Here is a 26,835-nt window from a genome sequence, read left to right as displayed (position 1 = left end):
GTCTGAGGGTGGAAGACGGAACCATCTATGACCATTAAGTTGTTGTTATGAATAGAATTGATGGCGTAACAAGTAGGGTGACAGGTAGTTGTTACTATACATATATATAGAGATAGAGAATAACTATATGACTACATATACACACAAAGCACACATAGTAGACATAAGTATATATAGACATGAAGAACACATAAACATGAAGAATACTCACCCATAGGCATGAAGGATATATGCACGCAAACATGAAGGACATATACGTATATATGGAGCCCCAAAAATGATTTACATGTATGAGCTTAAGGTAAACCCTGGAGAAGAATGAGTCAAAGCACAGACATTTTCCTAAGCGCAGAGGCCATATCCTAAAAGCCAGCCAGGCCTAAGAACGCAAGATGCTGAATTCACAAAAACACATTTATTAGAGAAACTTGTGCGGAGCCCAAGCAGTAGTTTACGATCAGAGTCAAGGTCAGAAGCTAGGAAGGGAGTAGTGGATGAACGGAACGCTGACACAAGATAACGATTCCCAGGATGAGCAGCAGTAGACTCCCCAGTTAATCAATTTTAATAAGAGCACAAACAACCATTGGTATCCAGGTGCACGAGAGCAGTAAGACAGAAGACCTAGTACAAAGTAACTGACTAGCAGCACAAGTGGCCACAAAGAACACAACATGCACATTAGAATTAGGTAAAACCTTAATAAATAGAAAGAAATCCACTCTCAAACACTGTATCCTAACATGTGACCCAGACACAGAAAACAGCAGTCATTTATTATGAGCCAAACACAGATAGGACACATGCAGAACTCCCTCGGCATGCACACAGACACCAGATGGCACACAAGGTTAAGTTCAAAGGATAGGAAAGGACTCACTGCCTGGATGATTAGGAGGATTAATTGATTGGAAATGTGGCAGACTACAGAGGTCTCTTCCCCCATTATGTCTCGCTCATATCGTGACATCTTACCAAAGTGGCCAAGGTTGGCAGGCCAGGTGGCAACCAATGAGAACTTCCCTTGCCAGACTGCCTATGATACATAGTGTTGCCAGATGGAGCCATCAGATAGATACACACCAATAGAGTGACTAACCCCTATGTATCATAGAAATAGCTTGAGCTATTAACCAACCCCATCTCCCCATAGGTTTTGTAAACTGATAATGTAATGTCACATAATTTCTGACATAATTGTGTAACACTAGCTTGATGTTGTTTGAAATGTGGGAGCTATGAGATGAAATACTTGAATGCTGTCCTGACTTAGATGTGTTGTTTGAATAAAGCTGGGTTTTGACATGCACCTAATGTCCTTCATCACTGAGTATTATTTTCACTAATTGTGTAATCCTGGGTGCACTTCTACAAGTGATAGCAGAGGATGGTTCTCTAGGGGCTTCCGGACAATTGAAGGCCCCCCACTGCATCCCCTCGGACAGTGAGTGTGGTCTGTGGAGCGCAGAGATAATGTGCACCTGAGAAGAAAAGTCAGCAGGTACCCCATTGGCGAAAACCATGCCCAGTCTCTGCAGGCTGTCCCGCTGGGCATGAAGGAGAGCAGGCAGTTAGGGGAGACTCAACGCCAAAGACCCTCAGAGGATCTGTGGATGTGAGTATGAGCAGAGCATGCCAAAATCAGGGATTTGGTGTTTTTATGTGTTATTGGATTATGAGAAGTGTTGGGATGAACGTTCAGACCACTGCACCTCCCAGATGATTTAGATTGCAAAAAATATATGAAACTATGGAAGTGAGAATGGGACGGTGTAGTGGGGGTGTTATGGGTGGGGATAATTAGCGGGAGTAGGTAATGATAAAGGACAGAGTTAATCAGTAGTGTTGCAATTGAATGATGTAGGATATAGCATGTATATATACACAACAGTCATAACACAAACTAACATTGCATCTATGAGTAGGCCTGAACCCTCGCAGGCTATGTTTTCACAGAAACACAGGACAACAAGACTTTATCCCTCCCCTCAACATTGCATTCTGTTTCCCAAGCGTAGCGGAGAAAACACACATGCCCCCACACCAGTTAGGCCTTTGAACTAATTAGGTAGGAATGTGTGCAGCTGAAGAAGTGAAGGCTTGCGGCCTAGTACCAAGGGTGTATTCCTGAGAGCGAAGGTAGAGGTCTTGGGATGGCAAAACATTAACTAAGATTTAAGATACTAGCGCCCTGCAGAATGACGGTCACGCTATTTGAACTTCCAGATATGCAGGGAAATGGGCTCTAAATCCTTTGTGAACTGGATTAATTAGTGGGATGCTAGGCTCACTCTTGGGGAGGGGAAATGATAAAGGGGAAAAAAGAGAATGACATGATCTATGTTTTGTGCCAAGGAGAGCTAAGAATTATGCCCACACAGTGTGAAGGGCATGATGGGGGCACCAACATGTCTGGGATGAGAAGAATGGCTGCTTTGTCAGCAAGGCCCCAGGCTGACTTCGAAAATGCCTACTGAGTTCACGCTGAAAACCAGGTGCACATCACGTGGTTAGGATCGAAGACAGGGTGGTGTCAGTTGATGTTTGCAGCATTCCATGATGGAGGAGGACGTTACTCACGTGTGGTGAAGATGACTGAGAAGACTGCTGAACCAATTGGAGGATGGGCTATATGTAATCATTGGCATAGGCAATAGCCAATGAGGGTGGGGGTTAATACTGTATGTCGAGTGTGTCATGAATGACAATTTGTGTGATTATAACCTGAATCTTGTATGAAAGACGCCAGAGAGCTCATTGGCAGTGGATTTGTAATACCCTGTCACCTTACTCATTTGTATACAAAATAAAAACTCTTGTCTTTCTCAAAAGAGTGCGTACCTAGACGTTTTCCCTAGCAGGTTGTTTTTTCTTGGTCTGATTGCTGGAAGTTGCCCCACAGAAGTAGAGATGACAAAGGATTGAATACCTTCGATAAGGGTTGAGGAAGATCACGTGATAAGTCTCTTTAAGGGGCAGAGATAAAAGAGAGGAGTTCCCCGCCTATAAGGGAAGACAGCCATTTTTTTATTTGTGTGAATGTTTGCTGGTTTCAGCCTTGTGCTGTGGGGTAGTATAGAATTGTGGAGGTTTTTTTATTTCATGTTGGTAGAAGAGGTGACTTGGTGTTGTGGACAAGGAAAAGGGTTCTGCAGCGTGAACAGCGTTTTTGGTGCTGCTCAAAGGAAAAGATTGTGTGTTATTGGGGGCTTGGACCCAGAGAAAGACGTGGGTGTGGTGAGATAGGGGAAACTATTGTGAGGAGAAGTTTGAAAAGCAGTGAAAAAGGTGAGCGAGAGTTGAAGCAGTGTTCATTGATAATTAGTAAGTTGTGTTTTATATTGTAAGCATGGCAGATACACCTATCCATAATTTGTGTTAAACACTCCCAAGATATAAAAACAAGATACTTAAGTACCATGTTGAGTGGGTGAAAAATATGGCTGGCAAGGTGTTTATGCCATGGCCTCAAGGCGGCACTCATTCGAAATAGGTGCTGCAACACATATGCACATATTTGCACGCCACACAAAAGGGGAAACAATTACTGAACATATTGAGTATATTAGAACTGTGGAAAATGTTTCAAGAAGGGGAGGAGGAGCAAAATAAAATAGAATAGATGCTTAACCAGCATGACGGAATGGACGCAAGGCGCATGGCTCCCCCCTCCTCTTCCTCAAACCAGTGATGCCTCCCAATGGTACAGGGATTATAGCCATTAAAGGCCACTGCAGGGTATTCTAACCCCATTTATGTGCCCCCATCATACAGTGATGAAGACGGTATGAGAAGCGAGAAAGTGAGCAGCCAAAGGCCAGCTCTATTACAGAAAGAATCGACTTGCGTTGCAGAGTGCAAGCAAAGTTAGCGTTAGCGGATGAGGAGCGTTAGAGTGCAAAAGGCCCACAGGATGAGATACATGAGACAGTGATTGTGCTAGACAAATGGATAGGAGGACAGATTTTATTAAAACTTGATTGAAAGAGCGACGACAAAGATAAAGAGAAGGTGAGGGGAGGTAGCGATAGACAGGTAGTAAGAAATGAGAAAAGATTGGAGGGAGAGATAGAATGGGAAAGACAAAGGGAGGAGAAAGAAAGATAGAACAGATGTGAGGCAGACAGGGAAATAGAAAAGACATGGGAAGAGAGAGAAAGCATGGAACTGAGAGGAAGAAAAATAAAGAGAAAAAAGACAAGATAAACAAAGGGAAAAGGAGAGAAGTTTAGAGAAAAGCTGCAAGGAAGGTGATGACATCATGAGTTGACACACAGAGTTAGATAAAGGAGAAGAAGAAGTCATGAGATGTAAAAAGTGACAACCTATACAGGAATAGAAGGGATGGCACCAGTATAAGAGGAAGTTGGGGAATGTATCAGCAAGAGGAAGGCAGGGGTGCATTAGAAGAGGTAATGTGTAGGACATGTAGGATAGATCCCCTTAGAAGACTAGAGTTTGAGGACAGAGAGGATGAAGAAGAAGAAGAAATACCGATGGATGAGAGAGATGATGAGGAGAATGGAGAGGAGGAAGCTACACAAGCCTGTCTGTGAACAAGTGTGTGGGGGAGAGGTGGCTTGGTCAGATTTAGTTGAACCAGTGATAAGGCCAGAACCTACTAAATATCCGTGGCTCCCAGAGATGAACCCAAGGGGGTCAAAAAGGAAAACCCCATGCGTGAATATAGACCAAGGGATTTACCTTGGCCAAAAGAAATTTTGCATGACAGAAGCGCCAAAGAGAATGAAGGGTGCAGCTGCCACTTACGCAGAACTGGACTGACACAATTTCCTTTATTACAGAAAGATAGAGGACTAGCAAAGTATATACCTTAGCCACAGACAGATACAAATAATTTCATTTATAAATTACTGTTGCTTCCAGAAGGTGCAACAAGTGGATTTATGAGCTAGAACGAGAGACAGCTGACATGACATGCAAATGGACAAAAAGATTGTATATCAAATGCTAAGTGCACGTTTAGTGTTCATTTGTCATAGTAGATTAGATCGAAGTCCATAATACTGAACAGGAGAGCAGCGGTTGCAGGGGTGTCCCCCGCTTCCACAGTTCGATATTATGGGCTGCAGGGGTTGCAGGGTTGTCCCCCTCATACATTGAAGTCAGTGCAGGGGATAAACAGGCAAAATCCCAAAAGATTGAATCACAAAATGCGGGCAAGTGGGCTCTACTATTTGGTAATTCGATCTTTTGGGATACGTTCTTTTAACGTACATCCCTTGCCATTAGCAGTGCAAGACATGAAAAGCTTGTTTGCTCTCATATTAGACGAACACTCAGATGGCATTTGGAAATGGGCAGGGTATTCTGGGTTGACAGCACAAAATAGCCAACATGATGGTGCCCCTTTTAACAATCGTCGAGCAGACGTCTGGAGGGAACTTAAAATACAATTTCCAGACACATCTGACATAAGCACAATAATGATGCAAAGAATGGGACCAGATGAAGACCCCGCTGCCTATATACAGGACACGCATCTGAAATGGCATTTAGAGACTAGGGAAGCATGGGACAAAAACATAACAATTTTCTGTCACATTTTATGTCAGGGTTTCATAATTTACAGAGACAATTAAAGACAATTGTGGGGATTTAAGCAAAACCATGGCCTAAGATAGAATTAACTATTGTTCATCAGTGTAGACTAAAACGAAAGAAGGATAGAAATGAGGTTGAGGAGAGAAAGATAGAAGAAGCAAATTGTTTGTGCAAAAGAAACTGTCACAATTGACAATGGAAGGGGCTGTGTTAGCAAATGATGGGGAAAATCACAGCATGCAGGAAGCACAGCAGATACAGCCAGTGTTTAGTGGAAACTTTGCAGGAAGAGGAGAATATAATTATTACCCCCGGGGAGAGGGTTGGCACCCAGAGATATAGTGTTTGGGTTCCAAGAACCACAGGCAGGAGTGTTTAATGGAGAGTAACCACGGGTTGGAGGACTTCTGGCACAGTGCTGGAAATGCAAGTAGCTGGGACATATTTTACAGGTTTGCAGAAGTAGGGGAGTTATGCAACAGAACTGGCATCAATTTGTCCCAAAAGGGAGGTCAGTGTATCCACCACAGTATAGCGCTGCACCACCAGAATATAATGTCCACGATTCTGCCTACATGACTACAACAGTACATTCAGGGTTTTAACTTTGGAAAAGCAGGGGCCTCCAGCATGCAGATGACACACCATTATAACATACACCATTGTTAGAGAGACTATTAGAAGCCCTTGAATGACCATCAGCAGTAGCTGTGGTCAAGTGCGAAGCGCATACGAGAGCCACGGACATGATTTCTTTTGGCAACAAAGCTGCAGATCTAGAAGCAAAAAGGGCAGCATTTTTCCCAGCGCTATTAGAAATTGAAATGGCCTCAAACAAATATACATGCACACGTAACATTGTGATGACAGAAGGTTTTAACACACTGCCATAACACAGATTGTGGAGTTGCAGCAACGCGCATCGCAAGAGGAGCAGGATTTATGGTGAAAGAGATGGTGTTCATTATCCCCTTCTGAACTAGTGTGGCGCCGGGATAGCACAGGGAAACCTGGATTGCTTTTTGAGCTGTTCATAGTAGCACTGGACCAGCTCCATTATCCAGCACACATTAGCAAAGAATGCCTTTCAGTTTTGAATTCGGATGACTGGTTTGTCCCAAATCTTAATGAGCATGTGGCACATTTTATTATAAATTGTGTGACATGTCAGAAATGTACAGCTGGTCATACTTTGAGAACGATGAGAGGAGCAATACCCCAGCCTACTGGACTATTTCGGCATTTACATATTAATTATGTAGATATGTTGCAAAACTCTTTGCTCTTTTCCCGCTGGATCGAAGTGGGACCAAGCACACATCTAGATGTCATACCGGCTGCAAAATACCTTGTACAAGAGGCATTTCCAAGATGGGGCATTTGCGAAGTGCTACACTCCAATATTGGACCCCATTTTGTAAACCAAGTATTTGAGCACATGACATCCCTATTGGGGGTAAGACACATATTCTCATCTGCCTACTGTGAAGACATCATGAAGTAAGACACAGACAAGAGACTTAAAGTTCAAACAAAATATATTTATTAACTTAAATATCAGGATGGTTGAAGGCCTAACTTGCCCAATGCAAAGGTGAGATTTCCCTACCTGAACAAATCTAAGGACAGTCTGAGTCAAAGAGTACAACTTAAATGTCTGTCTGGGTCCAAAACCTATCTTTGCCCTCACAACTAAAGCTAGCAAGTGTGTAGGGATGTCAAGGTTAAAGAGAATAGTGTTCAATTCAAAATTCTGAGCTTCTTCCAGCTCACATCTTTCTTTCAGCTCCCCTTTCACAAGCATAAGAAAGTTCAAAGAAAAAGTCTCAAAGTGGTCCTTTCTCCAGTTCAAGGTGATTCATTCAGAACCAATCCTTGAGATTCCCTTCCCTAACTTTCAAGTAACACAATGCAAAACAAAAGGGTCTTGAGACTTTGTTACTAAGACAAGTGTAGTCCTTAAAGTCTCAGGGTTCCCTTCCCCAAGACTTCAATGTCATTGTTTACATTTGCTTCAGTCTTTTACAAAATCTTAACAAAAACACCAGACAATCTGACCCTCTTTCTGGATTACCTCCCCAGTTCTTTTGCAGTGTTTATTTGGCTGTTTCACAGTGTCCTTATCTTTCACCATTCAGGGTTCGCTGATCTAGGAGCAGTTGACAGACCACACGGTCCATCCATCACAGGTCACGCAACCAGGATCCCTGGTCTCCTCAGCCCACATAGGTTCCTTGGCACTTGCTCCTGTGCACCAAGTCACCCTTACTTAGTTCCTTTTATTGGCCTCTTGGCTGAGTGTGTAATCTTGCACTCCTCTGGCCTCTCCTTGATAGCCTCGTGGCTGTGCCTCCATGTTCCACACACCTCTTGCCAAACTGTAACCTTGCCACACTGCATCCACTCATAAAGGTTCACTGTTTGGCTTCCTTCAGCCTTTAATGTACTTGAATTCAAGGTTTAAGTTAAAACTGTTGTGAAATATATATTCAATATTGCTTACTTTCAGTTTGGTGTTCAATAGGCACTTATGTTGCTTAATTATGTTTAGTTTTCCATATGCACTTGTTTGCCTCAATATTAAGTTTTCATTTAGTTTAAGTATTCAATTTTCATTTGTTTGATTCAATGTTATATTTCCATTTGGTATGGTATTCTGTTTGCTTCATTGATAAGTTTTCCATTTAGTTCGGTATTCAATATGCATTTGCTGGCTTTCTTTCACAGACCGTTGCTGACTCGCAGTCCTATAGGAGCTCCCCAGTGCTGGAGGGCCCGTCCGACACTCACCAGCCTTCTGTGTTTCTCCCCAGTGGTTCCTGTGACTTCCTCTTGGCTTCCAAAGCTGGGAAATCCACTGGCACGAGCCCTGCTTGCTTGCCGTGTGTTTCCTTCCTCACTCTGACACCACCAATGTTTCTTCCTGGACGTGGACAGAGTTCTCTGGGTTCCTTAGCAGCTCCTGCTGCTTGCCCTGCATTATGGAGGCTCCCAGGCTTGTGGGAAATACACAGCGCACTCACATTGAGTCCCACAAGTCCTCTGGGGTAGCTGCCAGGGTCCTGGCTTGCTCTCTGGTCCCACCACATCTGCCTCCTACCAAGGGTCTCCTGCTGTCCTCCCTGTTGCTCTTTTCCTTTCTGGGCTGGTCTCTTTTTATACTCCTGCAGCCCCTTGTCAGGCTGCATGTGTGGATGTTTGATTATCACTACCTGACCACAACCAAAGGAACATGCCTGACCCTCGCAGCTTTTAGCAAGTATCTTACCTGTCCCACTATCAGAGTGGTGAAAGAGTGCAGTCTTTACTCTTAGTTGCCTCTCCTTCGTCCTCGTACTGTCAAGGGTTACATGTGTGATAATGAGGGGAGCTGGCTTATAATAGCCCATAAAAGTTGGGGGAGGCTTAGGTTGGTTGTCAATAGCAAAAGTGGGATACCATGTTCACCCAAGGGCACCCCGCTCTTAATCGTCAAGGACCCTCCACCTAGGTGATCCTCCCTCGCTTCTCCACCCCTGAGGTCAGGATCCAAACGCGATGGCCTTTCCCTGGCCACCTGCACAGAGGATCTAAGGAGAGTAGGAGTGAGAATACCCTCAAGTTTCTCACATAACTACTTGCAAGCAAATGCAATTTGTGTGCCTCTCAACGACCACTTGAAAGAATGCATTGCAAAAATAAAAGACACCTTGGGTAAGATTTGGCTGCATTGCCTTCCCCTGTCTCTTTTTGCCTCACATAATCAGCCAGGTTCTGACCACCAGTTGACAATTCATGAGTTGGTGACAGGATGCAGAATGACTGCCCCAGTTGCTCCTCCCACACAGGCTCAAACTAATGCTAAGAATTCAGCTACTGAAGAGAAATGCATGACTATTTGATGTCTATGACTAAATCTCTGAAATGTATCTCCAAACATGTGCTTACGACACCGGGGGGTTCAAGAATCACAGATAATGCTAATATACACATTGAGAGAGAGATGTTATTACAGCCCCTTCAACTATATCCAGGCGACAAGGTTCTGCGTAGGAACTTCATGTGCCACTGGCATAAACCTAGATTTGAGTGACCCTACGTAGTAGAAGCAGCAACCTTCTCCACTGTAAAAGCGGAAAGAAAGAAAGCCTGGCTCTACTTAAGTGATGTCAACAATTATCGTCTTGATGCCCAAACCCCCGTCCAACCATCCAGAGGTCCAAGGCGAAGAAGAAGTCGGAAGACCCCAGTCACGGGCGATAACTAGAGCCAATCAGCAGCAGGTGTAGCAGCCAGCAGCAAGAATAACAATGATGCATCTATTTTTTTAAATACAAGAACATTTTTCCAACATTCTTCAAAAATACTTTCTTAACACAGAGTGTAGCCTTTCTCAGTTCAAGAGAAACATCAAATGTTCCCTAAAGCCATTTTTTTCCTGTTTGTTTTCATTTTTACTGAACACTTATCCCTTTTAGGAGCTTGGAACATTAGTCTTACTGTTTTGTTGCTTAATTTAAAAACATATGTTGTCCTTGAAAGACATTCCCTCTCACTTTTAACTAGGTTTTTCATGTAAACACTTATCCTTTTAAGAAATAAAAAGGAAATTCCCTCAGGCAGAAAAATGCATTGATTAAATGATATCAGATAGTGGCCCTCATTACGACCCTTGCGGAAATCGAAAAACGATGGCGGAAATGCAATACCGCCATCGAATAGCGCTCGGTGCGATTATGACCCGTCACCGCAAAGTACGATGCCATTAGCGACACCGCAGTGAACGCCAACGCAAACTGCACCAAGTACGCGCACGCGCGCCATGCCAAACCGCAATTACCACCATGGCGCAACGGTACGCGAATTCTGACCCCAGCGGACATGCACCTAACGCCATCAAGCACGGCGGAAAGTACCATTCCGCCATGGTGAGAAGTACGGCATCGCGAACCAACCGTAAACGGCCCTACTGAGTGCCTGTACACCGCTCCCTGGCCACATTGTACAACTCCCTGTAGGTGCAATGAAGCCACACAATGCAACCAGTGAAATGTACAAGTCATCCATGCCTGCCAACGAACAAATGAATCTCAAGAGGGGCCAATGGAAGCTGCAGGGCACAGATGGCACGAATACAGAAGCCACACAAATGGACATGACCTCAGTCTCCCTCCAAGAAACGCACGCACACACAGGCACCTGTGACCAGCCATATTCTGATAATCACATCATACCACCAATCCAACTGGCTGACCGGCATCTGTTACACAAAAGCCATTCCCCCGCCCCTGAGCATCACATCACCAAAACAGTCACATTGGCAGCCCACATCCCTGACCTCACTGGGCTTCGTAGGCAAACGCGCCCAGCACAGTACCACGCAACTATACTCCGAAGCTGGAACCCAATGCAGATCTCCTCACAATACATCGCTCCCCAAATAGGAATATGACACATCACCTGCAAAGAAGAACGCTACACGGTTCATATCAGAATAGGAATTTAATGCACAACAAATTCACCAAGCCCATACAGCCATCAGGCCATGAACTCCAAAATACATTTCACCATTGTGGCCTGCATCCGCAAGAAATGACCAGCTACTACTTGTGTGACGCCCTGTACCCTCATGGCACACAGGGGCTACATTCTCGTACGAAAAGGCAACATGGAAGCGCCTCGACCCGCAGGGCCGTCCCAATAGGGAGGCACTAGTCCAGCTGAAAGGCCGAAATGTTGCTCCTAGCCACTAGTACTGCGTAAGGGCATGTGGCCCATTGGCGATCGTCCCATAAGATCGTAATGCTGCTACACTGATTAACACGAAGCAGCAGGTGTCGGGAGTAAAATCCATCTGCAGGAGTGGCATACAGATGGCAGTGGCAAAAGGGGAGGAGATACCTGTCACCCAAACAAAATGAAAAAGAATAGAATGGCCATCAGAACTACATTTGAATAACTCACTTCAATGATCACACCAAATCCACAGCCATATGCATGCTAGCCCACCACTGAGGTCAGACTTACCATTGAAGATCCTGCTTCCTGGACATCCTGCTTCCTGCCAGCATACTTACCAACTGGGGGAAGCTGTTCTTAACTGTATATCTATTCAGCAAACCAAGTATTCATCTTTACACTTTCTGGAACGCCGAAATCTTCATCTTGGCACCGCAGCACGACAAACTCCATCGTCGACAGCAGCGCCTGCAAGGAAAAACAGAAGACAAGGTTAAACATTGAAAAAGCAGTCAGTTTAAGGTTGCGCTTCACCATACTTTGTGCTTTTCCTCAAACCATCACTTACCTGCTGACGAGCATTGCAGTAGCATCCATCTTCCATCCGGCCGCGTCTCGCGTCTCACAGCTGCATTGAGGCCACTTTTCCATTTAAGGGAAGAAAAACGAAGAGAGACATTATTGCAGGCATAAATAGGAGCAACATATAAAGACATTAAACAGAACGAACAGCATCACAAGAGCTCAAGAAAGACTTACCAATCAAATGGAGAAGCATAGTCGCAGCTTGACTGGACTAATCCTTATCAGAGATCAGTGAAGGAACTAGATCCCATTCGATGCACCCCTGCCAGAAGTAGGAGGATGGAGAGCTTATCTTACATAATTCACAGGTGAGCTTTATGGGCCGGCGTATGCTAACAGAACCCCTACTTTGGGGTGAAGGGTTTGAGAGATACAACAATCACAGATTGGCGCACTCACAAACTCTTATCTCCACGCAGGAGCAGTATCACCACGTATCACCGCTCACAGCTTTTCTACTGAGTGAGAGGCCTGAAGGGGGTGATTCAAATTCAGGGAGGGCTGAAACCATGCCCCAACGCCTCCACAGAGACCAAGTGAGTGTAACAGTATGCAAGTACCGATTCCAATCCCAGCCCCACAATCGTATCATCCAGGTGAGAAACAATATCAGCTGAGACAGCCCTACAGTTCCAAGAAGCTAAGGGTGGAAGTTGGAAACAACTAAGACCACAAAGCTGTTGTTATGAATAGAATAGATGGTGTACGCAGTAGGGTGACAGGTTGTTGTTACTATACATATTTATAGAGATAGAGAATAACTAGATGACCATACATATACACACAAAGCACACATAGTAGACATAAGTACATATAGACATGAAGATTATATAGGCATGAAGAATGCTTGCACATAAACATGGAGGAAATATGCACACAGACATGAAGGATATTTGCACGTAGACACGAAGGAATTATACACATATATATGGGACCCCTAAAATTATTAACATATATGACATCAAGGCACAACGTGGCGAAGAGTGAGCCTAAGTACAGCCATTTTCCTAAGCGCAGAGTCCATAGCCGGCCTAAAAACCAGCAAGGCATCAGAAGCCAAGATACTGAATTCACAAAAACAAATATATTTGAGAAACTTGTGTGGCGCCCAAGCAGTAGATTATGATAAGAGCCAAGGTCAGAAACTAGGAAGGGAGTGGTGGATGAACGGAATGAATGCCAGCACGAAATAATGGTTCTCAGGACAAGCAGCAGTAGAGTGACCAGTTAATTTTAATAAGAACACAAACAACCATTGTTGTTCAGGTGCACGAGAGCAGTAAGTCAAAAGACCTAATAGAACGTAACTGGCCAGCGCCATTAGTGGCCACAAAGAACACACCATGCACATTGGAGTTAGCTAAACCCTTAACAAATAGAAGGAAATCCACTGTCAAACATGGTGCCCTAACACGTGACCCAGATACAGAAAACACAAGCCATTCATTATGACCCAAAAACAGATAGGACATATACAGATCTCCCTCAGCATGCATTTAGACACCAGACGGCACACAAGGTTATGTTTAAAATATAGGGAAGGCCTCATCCCCTCAGGATGATTAGGAGCATTCATTAATTGGAAATACAGCAGACCATAGAGGTCTCTTCCTCCACTATGTCTTGCTCATATCGTGACGTCTCGTCAAAGTGTCCAAGGTTGGCAGGCCAGGTGCCAACCAATGAGAGGTTCCCTTGCCAACCAGCACATGATACATAGTGTTGCTAAATTAGCTGCCCTTATAATGAAGAAATATTGGTCAGGTGGAGCCTTCAGATAGGTACTCACAAATAGATTGACTAACCACTATGTATCATATACATAATTTGAGCTATTACCAACCTAATTTCCCAGTAGTTTTTGTAAATTGATAATGTAATGTGACATAATTTTTGACGTAATTGTGCAACAAAACTAGCTTGCAGTTGTTTGAAATGTGAGCGCTATGAGATGGAATGCCTGCATGCTGTCCCGGCTTGGATTTGTTGTTCGACTAAAGCTGGGTTTTGATGTGCACCTGCGTACTTCATCATTGAGTATTATTTTGAGTAAATGTGTAATCTTGGGGGCAATTCTATACAGGGGAAATGTAATGTAATGTAAGTGGTCTTGTATAGCACCTGTCTGCCACTATTGGTGGCCTCACTATGCTTGGCAAAATAAAGAATAAGCAGGTGGGGTTCATTAGTGGGACAGTGGGAAAGGCATTTCACGAAATCTGTGGTGGGGATGGGAGCAGGTCGGAAGTACCCGATTCCTGAGTGACACTTTGTTTTCTATGGGTTTGGCAGAGTAACTTGAGAACATGTGATCCATAGGGAAGAGCTCAAAATCCGATAGACTACAGTGCTTTGAGTCTGGTTAGACACTGATATGGGAGAGTATGACAGGGCCAAAGAGGAGAGCATAGCCATAGCTCGTTTAGTGTTGATGTGCTAAAGGCTAAGTCTGCGGTGACCGACTGTGGGTGATTTGTGTGAGTAGTGTAAGGCAGTAGGAGATCTTAGAGGGGAGTCGGTCTATCTGGGGAAGACAGGAGTTGGACTTATAAGGCACAACAACCTGCAACTCTGCACTCCTACCCCAGGCTATTTGCAGACAGGTCGCATTTATCTAACTCAAAGTGCCAACTCTCTCTCATTCTCGCTCTCTCTCTCTCTCTCTCTCTCTCTCTCTCTCTTTCTCTCTCTCACTCTCTCTGTCTCTCTCTCTCTCTCGCTCTCTGTCTCAAATTGATACATTGTACCCCCTGATGAACAAAACAAGCAAGCATCTGCGAGTTGGCAGATGAGGGAAAGGCATGGTGTGAAACTTCAGACATTACTGCTAAGACTTGCGGTAGGCAAGAACTTAAGGTTCAGTGGAAGGGCAGCTGGCAGTTTGAGGTCCGTAGTCACCAATTTCACCTTTGTTAGTATGTTAGTATGTTAGTATGTTGGTTAGCAGGCTGAGAGTGACAAAATGCATCAAACATCACTCGAACATGCTCAGGTGCTATGCTCAGGGGCCTGCTTAGGCTTTTGCCCATCGAGAACAGGGCAAGGTTTTGCTAGGCATTGGTCCAGGCAGGGCCAGAATCCATGTTCATTTTGCCTAGAGGTCTACCCTGTTGTCTCCCACAAGCCCCAGACTCTTCTCACTCAGTCCAAAATGAAATCCTCCCCTACCCTGCTGCAAATAGCCACATCTCACCAGGTTTCGACAAAAGACCAGGCCTCCGGTATCAGAGTGATGCTGCAAACCTGCAGGAGAATTCCTCAAATGAAACAAAGAGTAGACAAAATGGAAGCTGGAGTTTTGATTCCTCAAAATATGTGCAGCATCTTGGCCTGAAAAAAGGGGGCAGGGAGGTATTACGGCTACAGGTTGGTGAAGAGCAGTGTGCGTTGACACGGACAGACAGGGGATTGGGGCGGGGGAAATGATGGACTTTCTAATAAGACTACAATCTCGAGTTTGCAGGCTCCCTGGCACCTAGCTAGATAAAGGTTTCAGGGGGATTGCCTTGCTTGCCTGACATCAAAATGATGGGACCAGGACAAAATAAACATGGTGTATTCATACATATTTTAAGGCCTGTTCTTCCAAGAGTAGGTAGGTGCTGTAAGAGATTAGCATATGCACAAGGTGGGACCCATTCCTCACAGTGGATCTCCTTGAACTAGGGAGGTGTCACTGTACCCAATAGCAGCTGTTTACACTACAGAAGAGAGTAAGAATGAGAGAGGCCTTCAGGCTGCCTCTCTGAGGTATGTGGGGTGTTGACTGAATTGTGCTCTTACATTTGCAACTTTTAGTCCAAAATGAAATGAAATCCCACCATCCCCTGCCACCAACAGCCACAACTCACCAGGGTTTGGTGCAGCACCAGGCCTTTGGTATCAGAGTGATGCTGATATGGCGACGAGATATCTATGTGTTGAAAGTGAAGCCCTGGGTTTCAAATATAATAGCTGGATCAATTGAAAAACAGACCCACAATAGTAAACCTTTTAATTGTAGTAAACATATAGTCCTATCCGACACAAACCAAACTCCTTCTTGCCATCAATAATTGGAATCTAATTAGAAGAGGAGGTGGTGACATTAAGCAGACTTTCCTTTTTCGACCCCATGCACCATGCATTTTGGGAGTCATAGCACTAATTTAATCCCGTCTGTAGTATGCAAATGCTTTGATATGGTATGCGTGATTATTGAATACAGCAATTAAAAATGCTTTAGAATTAATATTCCGCGTTCAGAAGACTTCTTCTATTGACCCTTTTCTGGCCCCCCTCTATCGGCTTCCTGTCAAACAGTGTGATTTTTAAGACACTCTTTATTACGTATAACTGCCTTTCTTCCTCCGCACCTGAATCTCTAGTCTTGAAACCTAAGGCACATGATCCTTCCCACAGACTGAGATCCCAGCATTTAACTTAACTGGTGGTGCCTTGTTTTAGATATGCACATAAAGGCAGCTGGTCCTTTTCAACAATGGGACCTAAAATATGGAATAACCTTCCAATATCTCTGTGAAAAGCTCAATCCCTTAAAATCTTTAGGAAATATGTAAGACTCCTCAGTACAGCCAGGCTTTTGAAGATGTCTCTTCATGTTAATAAATCTTCTGGTATCCGCATAGTAACCTAGCAAAAAGAACAGGGTTGAGTTGTAAACTGCACTTTATAAGGGGCTACACCATAACATAACATAAGCAGGCATCACACATTATCAACCGATTGCTTCCTGTAAATAAATCTAGTCTGGTCTTGGTGTACAAGAGAAGGGAGAACACCAACCAGATGTACACCTTAGCCAGAATCTTAGCATCAGATTTTATAAGGGTGATCGGCCTGTAGGAACTGCAGGTATATACATATTCACATCATAGAGACTGAGAACAAATCCAGAGGGCTCTGACTCTCACCCCAACATAGTAACTCCAATTTAGAGGCAGAAATCTCAGCATATTTGAAATAGAAATCCACAGGTATGCCATCCAGGCCTTTTGCTTATCCACCATTAGACGGGTTGGTGGCAGCAGTGATCTCTTCTGCTGTAATAGGAGAAATCAAAATTTCCAGATGTTCAGGAGAGACATACGGCAGAGATACATTAAAATAAACCCTTGATTTGTGTAGTACAGGTCTTGGGTGGTTGAGCATACAAGTCACTCTAAAACAAGGCAAACTGATCATTAATGCTGAGGGCACCACACAATGCAATCCCATGAAAATCCACAATTGATCCAATAGTAGTTGCTTGATGGTGACATTTCAGAGAATACATCAGTAGTCTCAGTGCTATATCCTCCCGTTTCAAAAAAGGGTTGACTATGTCTGGTGAATCACATTGCGGATCTCGCTGAAGTGACATCTTTTAAATCCTCTGCCAATGTATTCATTGTGCATAAAATGTTTGTGGCACAAGAGTGTTCATGTTTAATTTCACTCGCGAATATTTCCAACAGGAGATTGGCCTCCTTTGCATGAAAAAAGTCCAAACTGTGCTTAACTGGAGAGAAATACACTGACCACACATACACGCTTTAAGTGCATCCTAAAACATATTTATATGCACCAGAGCCTCATATCATTACAAATGGATTCCTAGATGCTCTAAATCATGTTATGGCTTGCTTCCTCAATGTCAGAATAGTCAAGCATTGCATGGTGTAGACTCCATCGAGGGAATTACCTAGGTACTTTAGGTAAAACTAAGTGTGATGTTATAGGGGCTGGGTCTAACAGTGTGAATAGGAGTATATTTGATGCAACACATCTACAAACAGAGCAGTAATGGAATGTAAAGTCTGCATCTTTGGCGTATATGTCTCTCCAGACATCTACACCAACATATCTCTCTATACAAGATTGCCTGTAAAATCAGTCAGGGCTCTTGCGGCTCTAGGCCCCTTCCCACTTCTAGCCAGTTTCCTGTCAACAGCATTGCAGCCAGACCCAGGGAAGAAGCGCAATCTCTGAGCCCCACATCCCCAAACGAGACATTCATGTGGTTGCCAGCGCAGCCAACTCTGCTACCGCACCTTGACCCATGCCCATGGGATACTAAGGGAAACTCTCAACAAGAAATTCCAAACATAACATCTATGCGTAACAGATCCTATAAGAAATTATACTAGTGCACTAAACTGATGATGTGAGTACGTGGCGCTGGAATTCAAACTTAGCTTGAAGCCACCCATCGCCAATGCAGAGCTTTGAAAGCATGCTTTATGTGGTCCCATTTTTTAAGATTGATGGGAAGTGTTGCTGCCTGACTTTGCACTCACTAAAGTCTATTTGTCAGATTTTTGAAGAGGCTGGAGTTTACAATGTTACACTAATCTAGTAGTGTTGTCACTAGGGATCTGGGCATTTCATTGGTGTGGATTGTTTTCAAGAGTAATAATGTATTGGGTAGCTGATAGGTGCAAGTTGGTACCTTTAATCACTGCTGTGTGACAGGAGAAGGTAAGCTCTTCTTCAGAGATAATTACCAGGTTTTTCACAATGGGAGTTCTGAGTAGGATGTAAGAGATATTTCAAATATATGCTGCTGTTGGTCGGACTGCAATGTGGGAAAATCTCTGAATTGAAGCCATTGATGTAGAGGAATCTCTCTCTTGATCTAAATGATATGTCACCAAGGCACCTGTAAATCCTAATTAGCACCTGGGGTGGATGGCGCAGCCAAGCAGGTTCTGCGGATCACATGTGGAAATCTCTGATCTAAGCCCGTGTTCCACAGAACCCGCAAGCTGCCTGCCCCACCGCGGGACACCATCTCCCCACAACCCTCCTGTTTTTTCTTCTTCTTTTCTTTTCCCAACCTCCCTCCCTTGCCCCACTTACCTTATTGTTGCGTGGCAGTTGGTGCCGCCGCAGCAGCTTCTCTCCTCCCTTTTCCAGCCACAGTGACAATAGAAGAGGGGCTCCATACGGAACCCCTTCTACAACCATGGCAGCCATTTTGGATCAGTATTTTCATTTTCTGAACGAGATGCGTGTGACGTCCCTTTCAATGAATGAAAATACTTTTTTTTGCTCCCTGTGTTACCGCTTTTGTAACCTTGGGTGTTAATGGCCTTAACACTGCATTCCAAAGGCTCTGGAATGGGGTAATGGCCACATTCCGTTTCACCAATCCTTTTCCAGACATAGATGGATTTGCATTTCATTTTTATACATGTGAATTTCCAGGTGGTGATTATCGATTAGTTGGGCCGGTAGGGCTATGTGGACATGAATACACTGTTGCTTCATCTGTGCTATTAACAACCCGCTCCCAAACATATGTTTGCAATTGTTTTATTTCTTTATAGGTATCCTACCATATCTATATCCCCACACCTACCACTAGACCATATACATTCCTATACCCAACCATGCTTATAAACCCCTCCTTCTCAATCTTTTCTCATGTAGGTTTATCGGCCTATGGTCGATTGGTCGATATATCAGCATAAGACATTTCAGAGTGTATCATCATCATATTCACTTTTTCAATTATTTCAAACCATTTAAAGTCATTTTAAACCTAGGGCTTTTGCTCATTCAAATCCCTTTTTTTTTTATTGTGAGTGAGTTTGAATTAAACCTTACACGAATTCAAACAGAAACAAAAATAAACTACAAGTACAGAAACGCAAATTCGTAAAATCATTAAACTATACAATTGTTCCATTAATCCTTAACAAAAATTACATTAAATGCCATCAAACATCTTAGAACCATAATCCATAAGAAAGAAGAATGTCTCCATAGTTTTCTAGCATAACATATTCAACATGCAGTTCTACACCATGATTCATAAACTAAACTCACTATCCTTTCGGCAATTAAAATTCTATCAAAGTAATCCTCAATAGGAATTGTAATGAAGACAGATTCAAAGCAATTGAGGTAGAAATATAAAACAAAATTCCCATAAATTATCGCTTAGAATAAAAGATGTATCATTTACAAATAGGCCAAAGGAAACAAGTCTATCGTTATGTAGCTTTCGACAAAATAATACCAAATGCTTTAGAGATTCATTCGATACCTCACAGAACTGACACTGTGTTTTACAATTTCCCAATGTACCCCACATTTGTAGGTTATCCCTTGTATTTAAAAGATTGAAGCGAAGGTTCATCATATTAGAGCTCAGAGATGGAAATTGCTGCAAATAAATGGGGATCTGACTCACTTTCTTAGTAGACACAACTATGTCTATTGTCCGTTTGTATTTTGTTAAAAGCTGGCAAGTATCACACAAAGCTAAAGTGTAAATCTTCTTTTTTAGGGCAAATATGTTCCCTAATTCTTCAAACAAAATTAAATTCCATTGTTTTAGGTTAGTTTCCCAACTTTTTACAAACTCCTTCTCTACGTTTTTGCTTCATTATTAAAGACTTCAAACATTGAGAATTTAGGTGGCACCACAAACATTTCAGAAAGTAATATCCTCTTCCTTAACAGTCTTGCATTTAGGGAGAAGATCTCCAGTGCAAAACGATTTACCGGAGTTGGGAAGCACTTGGGCAAAGACAGGACAGATTTCCACACCAACCTTTCAACTGAAGTTAAATCAAACTGAGAAAGAGAAGTATATTTTTGTTACAGCCCATACAATAGCACAGGTACGACTTTATTGTTGTAACATTTTATGACTGGCATCAAAGAAAATGTCCCATACCATGTAGAAAACTGCCTCAAAGAAAACTGCATCATCCTCTTTTTGTTGGATCTCTCTAAAATAGTAAGTCCCAAATAGTTCCCTTACCAACACCAATCTCTGATCATTCAACCAGAACTGCCTACCTGTTTCTTTATTATTTCTAGCAAAAAAAGTGACTTCGTTTTTTTCTCATTAATAATCAGATCATTTTTATGGAGTATTCACCAAAGATATTTGATAACCTTTGCAGAACCACTTTTGCGCAGTCCAAGAGAAGGATGTCGTCTGCATCTATAAGCCAAAAAAACGTTTTACCAAACAAACTTGGAGACACAAAAGTAGCCTGTGCCAGGTAGTCACCCAGGTCGGATAAGTACAAATTACCCAAGACCTGTTGGCCATTTAGGAATTATTCACACTAATCATTCTCTATACAGAGCGAACCTCATTCCCTTGGGGAGAAGGCAAATCAGGAACCAAAGTTGATTAGGTCTACAGAAATTTGTGGTCTCCCAAACGGGGCTGAATTGGGCTCTGATCAATTAATGGACATCTTTTTGATGTAATGTTTTTTGCTAGGATGTACTGACAGCCGAATAAAATTATTTGATAATGGAAGAAGGGGCAAGAAGGCAACCCTGCCTTAAGCCCCAATATGCTCTGATAGGTTGCGAGAGCTGACCTTTCAGGTTCAGTCTGATTTTCAGTATGCAATCGAATCAGGATATTAAGAAGGTGTGCTGGGATGCCCCAAAATTTACATTTTCCCCAGATAGTGTTCCTATTGACCATATCAGAAACTAAGGATAGGGCTATACTCGCAACATACATTTCAGAGACACTCATTGTACCTATTGAATGTTGAAAACAAACCATAATGTCCCCTGGAAGGATTGTACAACTACCCTTTCTGGAACATGTCTGACTACATTCATGCCCCTCTCATTAGCTCAACAGGGGTAAGATCTCAATGGGGCAGTAAGTACGAGGATCAGGCTTGCTCCCTTTTCTAAAGGTCTGACAATATGGGAGCACTTATATGTGCTCGGAATAAGCTTTTCTACTAAAATGTCCAAATCCCTGTTTAAATTACTCATTCTGTGCCCTCTGTCACCTCTTAGTAGTCATCTATTGTTACCCTCCTTTTACCTCCAACCGTCAACTTTAACCCAAACGCTGCCCTTCTTCTGCCCTCTCCCATCACCTGGCATTCCTGAGTTGACACCTGGGTTATACCTCTCACCATTTACAGGCCCCCTGGACAGGATGCAATCTTCAGCATTGTGGGAGAACAGGTTGATCCTAATAGGTCACTTTCTGTGGCTCTCTCGTATCTTTTATCTTCCATATTGTATGCTGCTTTACTTAGATATTTATAATTCGTCTTCTCTGTGTCAAATCTCTTTGTTACCTCTTCCCCACAGCAGCCATCTTCTTTATGGACATAATGTCTAATAAGTCCTTTTTATTACTGTTTCTGAGTCGTCAATGTTGCAATTGTACAATCCTTGGGATGATTTCTTATTTCCTTCAACCAGCTTCTCGTCTTCCTGCAAATGTTCATAACTTCTTTCATCAGAGCACCTTCAACTGAAATGCGTGTTGCTTGTGCTGGGTGTGAACTGTGTGAGTTCCATTGCTGGCAGAATGCCTCATATCTCCTGCTGTCAGATATAGATAAACTGGTTCTATGTGAAAATGTCCCCAGTCAAATGTAGTCATGTGAATATATAGCCAGCAAAACGTTGTTTTAGTCCTTCAATACAAACAATGCAAAGTGGGAAAATGTTACCAATAATAAGGTTGCCAAAAAAGCTATTTTTAAATACAGAAAGTTACTAGGCTGTAACACTAACAATGACCCAAACCTTTAATAAAACATCCACGAACATCCTAACTCAGTTACTAAACCGGCCCTTGAACTCTTACAGGCCACTCACCCTCCAGCGCGCTAAAGGATTTTATCTACGTTACTCACTACAAAATCAATGAAAAATGAACAGTGAACCTAATTCCAACATCATCACCTGCTCCCCACAAACAGGGTCGCACTGGGACAAGAAATAGGCCCGGACACCGTAAAAAAAGTGGCCCGCCCTTCGCCTCAATAAAGTGGCCCACCGCTTGCCTCACGACACTTGACCTCTGATGACATCACCGGAAGTGATGTCATTTGACCCCACCCCAAAGTGACATCCCTGGAAGCAATGAAACATAACCTTTCACCTCTTGACAAAACAGGAGGTGGCATCAAATAGCATTGTTCCTAAGTACACTACGAAAAATATGGTTATGATTTCACTAATGCGATATACATTTATACAAGAATGGATCACCATATGTATCATTAATATCTGTGTGTATATATCTATATTGTCAAATTCCTGTGAATGCAAGCAGACGTATAAGGCCAAATGATAATGTTATTGTATAGCACTTACGCTTAAGCTCTTTTTTATAGAACAAATATGCATACAATATCACTCAGCCTGTGTTGGTACTCATTTATCGACCTAAGAAGGATGAAAGGCTGAGATGACCTTGCTGGGATTCGAACCTGCAGATCGCACACATATCGCAGCAGCGAGTGCTGAACCCACTGAGCTATCATATCGGCTATAGTAAAATGAGCAATTATTCTGTAGTGGATACCATTAAACTGGTAACTGAGATTTAACAGCAGACCAGTTAAGTTCATCTGCAGGTCTTGTTCAAAGTTGGCCGCATGTCAAGCCTGCATGCATCTACTTTCAGGCTTCAAAAGTTGGCAAATAGAGGAAGCAGTGCACTCACAGGACATCACATACTCTGAGCACTCGTTACCTCATACATGCAAACAAACATCCTGAACAGCATGCCAGTGAGATGGGAATGATAGACACATTACAACAAACCATTCATTGTGGCACAATGAAGTCATTGGCCTTTTGATGTGCTATGGTCAAATATTACTACACTGTACAGAAGCTTTTAGGCACAAGGGGTTTGTCAAATGACCGAGGACACCGAGATAGAATGTCTTGTGATGATCGTAACAGAGACAACAGTAGAAGAAAAAAACATGCTATTACTGCAACTTGCGAAAGGCAAAATACATAGTCCGAAATGGATGCTTATTATACTCTAAAATGTATTGTTTATCACTATTATCACTAATACATATTCATCACTAATACAACGGCACAGCAACTCCAGGGGGCAACTCCGGCCTGGCGGCAGCCCGGGCCTCTCAGTTTTGCATGCTGCAGAAGCATGTGAATGATGCATGCATCATAGTTTATGATGCACACATCATGCATGCAAATAAATCATCAAAGCAAGGTAACATGTGATACCTTGCTTTGATGAATTATGCTGTTGCAGGCATTTATTTTTTCAAAAATGTATATTTTTTCCTCAAAAATCTTTTCAAAATTCTTTTTTCTTTTGTCCAAACCGGCCCAGGCATGGCCAGAAACCGGACCCCACTCCCCAGGGAGGATTTCGTCCCGGCCACAGGCAGAAAGGCAGAGGGGCCAATCCAACCCTGCCACAATTGACATAGTCCTTGCCCTAACCCAAACCCTTGCTCTAATCCTTACCTTAGCCTTACCAGCCCTGCACCAACCACTCTGACCCTAACTCTTACCCTAATTCTAACCAAAATCTCTACTCTAACCCTAACCCCTATCCTTACCCAAGCCTAAACCAAGCAATCACAAGTCCACAAAACACTCCTTAACCCTACCAATTACCCTAACAGCACTAGATTATTGGCTTCTTTTCTGCACACCCTTTTGCTTGGCACCTTTTTCACTGCAGAGGTATTTTCACCTTGATGTTTTCACTGACTACATTTTTGCTTGCAACATTTTCACTGAATACAGATAAACTAATTCTGCAACATCCTCATATTTCAGAGTTCTCTGACCTTCACTAGAACCTTTTTGTTGACCCTTTAGCTGTGTACGTAGATGAGTCTGGTTCACCTCTGGCCACATTCCTACTCTTGGCCTGTCAGATGGGACTCTACGGGGCTACGCTACCGTGAAGCCCCATACGCTCCTCATGAGTCAGCAATGTATCTAATCAGTAACTTTGTAACAAAATGCTCCATTTCCTTCTTCCTCTCTTCACTCTCCAGGATCCCTACTAGCCTCAGCTTGCACCTTCATGATCTCATTTCATCATCATTTCAACTTTATTTTGGGGACTTTCTATAAAGGTTGTACAACACACATATAACAATAAAAAAACATCATCTGCCATATTAAAATCATTTGCTGTTCACAAGTAAAAAGACAGAATTCAATAACATATACAATATATAATTTAAGATGCAATAACTCAATTATATACAATCAATCAGTGCCTCTCTTTCTCCTCCCTGCATGAAGTGGTTACCGATAGAAAATAGCATTGATAAGACGAGCAGTTTTACGTACATTTTCTGCTTCAATCAAACTTAATGCACCCCTATTCTTCAGACAATTATTCAAATTTCTCTATCTTATTACCCTATATTCTGGACAAATAGAAAGGAAGTGTTGAATGGTTTCTCTTCCACATGAGCAGAAGGGACTCAATGCAGGAATACCATCATCCCACTTGGCATTAACCACAGCAAGGGGTGAAATGCCTAGCCGCATCTTGGCAAATAAAGATCTTCCCCTGGGGTCTTCCACATAGGACATATAGGCCTCCATGGAAAGCTCACTTTTGCAGAGCGGATATTCACAACCCACTGATAACTCTAAACATTTTGACACATATTCCCTGTATATAGTGATTATACTTATCCAGAACAATTTGCGTAGAGGAAACATTATCACTTTCCAGGTGGTTCCACAAGTCCTCTAAATCAAGCGCATATAAGAGTTGTTTAATATGGCAAAGCCACCCAAGAGAATCCGTCCTACTCAATGCCAGGACGTCTACCAGGGCTTCATGATATTTTCTGTGGAAATCGCCAGCCCAGATACGAACCCAACGCATAATCGGTTTAAGAGCAATCTGGTATGCAATAGTTAAAAGACCCAACTCCAAATGCAGCGGGATATTAGGAGTACTAAAGGGTGATCTTAAGACTTTCTTTTCAAATGTATTTTCTGTGATGGCCCAATTATATACTTTTGCTGTACCCCAAATTTCTGCACCTTATACTGCACGAGCCAAAGCCTGGGTCCTGTAGATTTCCGGTATCGGAGCAGTCGATTGATGTTTTGCATGGTTAAACAGGGACAGAATACCATTACATTTTCTTCCTAGGTCTATATTAGACTTGAACATATGCTCCCACCAGGAGCCATCCTTAAACATTGTAATACCTGGGTAGTCAAAGTTGGAGACTTTTTCTATCCCCAACAATTACAATTTCAGTCCTTGCCCCACACCCCTGCCTCCTTCCACACAGCATACATTTTGTATTGGATGTATTTTCCTCAGGCCACTAGCCTTACAAAAGAAAATGTCTTCATACTTGCAACTTCTTACAATGAGTCAACTTCCTGTATGGCTGTATGGGCCATCTCTCTCCCTGTCCTTCTCTCTCTCTCTCTCCCTCTCTCTCTTTCTTGTTCTCTCTCTCTTTCTCTTTTCCTCTTTCTCTCTCTCTCTCTCTCTCTCTCTCTCTCTCTCTCCAGTCACCTGCTGCTGATGCTATCAATGTTTCTGTAAGTTTGCTAATTGCTGTTTTGAGGCCATCGGAAGCACCTGTGTATTTCGTGATCTTTGGCATATTCTTTTGCCAGTAACTGGTCTCTGGTCACTCAACAGAGTGTGCTTTAGCTTTTTTCTGCTGTATACACAGCACTCAGGTGAGCATGCATGCACCAGTCACGGCGATAGATGATTTAAATGTGTTACTACCTTTGGCACCGGTTTTACTTTTTTTCCAAAGCTCCTCCTTGATGCATCATGCTGCTTTCAGGCACCATCCCCCATGTACGTTTTGCCTCATAACCTATTCTCCCCCTTTATCCTCCAGCAGATTGGGGTGCCCTGGACCCACACAATTAAAAAGCGAGCTTATCCATTCTTTTCATTGCTCCTTGATACTTTGCACTGAATTTTGGGTGTGGAAGTGTTTAGCTTCTGTCTGATTTTTACTCCACCTACCCCTTTTGACACCCAGCTTCCTTTGCAACTTATGTTGACCCCTCCCCAGTTCATCTTCAGGTGGCAGGGGTCCAATTGAAGATCGCTTGAAAAAGTAATCTACAAGCAACTGGAGTTAGAGACCCAGACCAAATTGCCAGCCCAATGCAAATAGAGTTTACAGGATAGGCGGGAAGCCTGTGCTTTCCTTGATGTGGAACATCCGCACAGGCCTGCGTCAT

This window comes from Ambystoma mexicanum, chromosome 9 (genome assembly GCF_040938575.1).
Source record: "Ambystoma mexicanum isolate Mex_15411 chromosome 9, UKY_AmexF1_1, whole genome shotgun sequence".
NCBI classification, from domain to species: Eukaryota; Metazoa; Chordata; class Amphibia; order Caudata; family Ambystomatidae; genus Ambystoma; species Ambystoma mexicanum.
Note: the sequence above shows the minus strand (reverse complement) of the source record.